This window comes from Triticum dicoccoides, unplaced genomic scaffold, assembly GCF_002162155.2.
Source record: "Triticum dicoccoides isolate Atlit2015 ecotype Zavitan unplaced genomic scaffold, WEW_v2.0 scaffold205088, whole genome shotgun sequence".
Classification (NCBI taxonomy): Eukaryota; Viridiplantae; Streptophyta; class Magnoliopsida; order Poales; family Poaceae; genus Triticum; species Triticum dicoccoides.
The window spans coordinates 1-1,630 of NW_021235896.1; the positions used below are offsets into that span (position 1 = coordinate 1).

General features: G+C 54.5%; 1 pseudogene; it reads left to right on the top strand.

The window, feature by feature from the left end:
• The first annotated feature begins 346 nt into the window (after nucleotides 1-346).
• On the top strand, nucleotides 347-1,340 carry LOC119345096 (annotated as a pseudogene).
• Nucleotides 1,341-1,630: the final 290 nt, after the last annotated feature.

Here is a 1,630-nt window from a genome sequence, read left to right on the forward strand (position 1 = left end):
TTGTTGAAGTATATAAATCTATAAATGGACCAACAGATGATCATAAGACTCGCTCCCTATCCTCATCAAAGGGTGAGTCACACATGAACAACTGGTGATAGCTCTAGCTGCTAATTAGTCATGCGTATCAGCAAGACGATAATTATTGTGCCCACCTTACTCATGCGACTCAGTTCATCAATTTGTTTGACCTGATTAAATGATGGAGTATAGCTCCAGCTTTTGATTATATCTGTAATTATCTATATTGAATAATCAAAATATGCTGTTAGAGAGAGAAGGCCGGCCGGGTAGGCAATGTAATTCAACAGTAATCGGTTGTTTGTGTATAAAGAGCCGTTTGTAGCTAGGAAGAGTTAGGGATCACACACGTACACCTGTCCAAGCTAGCTTTCAGTTCACTTGCAGTAGCTGCTCTCGGATCGCGGCGGAAGTGAGCCCTCAGGAGCTGCTCGTACGGTCGTACCACGTCCTCACGGAGCTCCAGAACCACGTGCTCGGCTACGTCAAGTCCATGTCGCTCAAGTGCGCCGTGGAACTCGGCATCCCGGACGCCATCCACCGCCGCGGCGGCACCGCCACCCTGGCCAACACCAAGGTGCACTCGGCCAGCCTTGCCGACCTCCGGCGCGTAATGGAGCTGCTCAGCGCCTCGGGTATCTTCAGCGCCACCGCCTGTGCTAACGATGGCACGGCCGCCGACGTGCAGTAGGGGCTGACCACGGCGTGCCGCTTCCTCGTTGGTTGGCGCAACTTGTCCCCCGTGGTGCCCTTCTGCGTGAACCCTCGGTCGTCTCCTCCTTCTTCGGCATGCCCGACTGGCTCAGGAGCGAGCCGTCGCAGGCGGAGCATGGGTCCCTCTTCAAGCTGGCGCATGGCTGCTCCCAACAGGAGATGAGGCGAGCAAGGACACGGGGTTCAACGCCGTCCTGAATGACGCCATGACCGCGGACAGCGAGCTCTTCCTCGAGGTCATCCTTCTGGATAAGGGGCGCATCTTTCGCGGCCAGAGCTCGCTCGTGGACGTTGGCGGCGGCAACGGCGCGGGCACGCGGGTGATCGCCAAGGCGTTCCCGCGCATCGAGTGCACCGTGCTGGAGCTCCCTCACGTCTTCGGCAAAGCCGCCGGTGACCATGGCAACCTGCGTTTCGTCGCAGGTGACATGTTTGAATCCCTTTCACCCGCGGATGTTGTCTTGCTCAAGGGAGGCATGTCTATGTACCCCATCGACATCACCTAGTATTGATGTGGTTTCATCCTGTCGTACTATTGCATGTTGTACTATTTCCATTGCCATATCTATAGATATGCATGTGTTCACCGGCGGGGGATGTTCAACGCCACTACTCCACAAGTCCACATTTAATGACACTGGACTTTTTGTTTTGAAGAGGGCCAGAAAATTTGCCACATTCATTAAATAAAAGTGTTTACAAGCGACACACAAGCCCGGAGGCTAGAAACAAAAGGCTACTCTTCCACCATAAGATAGTGCAAGTGGTTGGCACCCGCCAAGGGGGTCCCCCCCGCCTAAAATCGTCGCTTGGGGGCGAGCCGGTGCAAAAAAAACGGCCTGGGGCGAGTTAGCCCCCAGTCGCCGTCCCCAGGCGCATCTATTTTTTCAAAAAA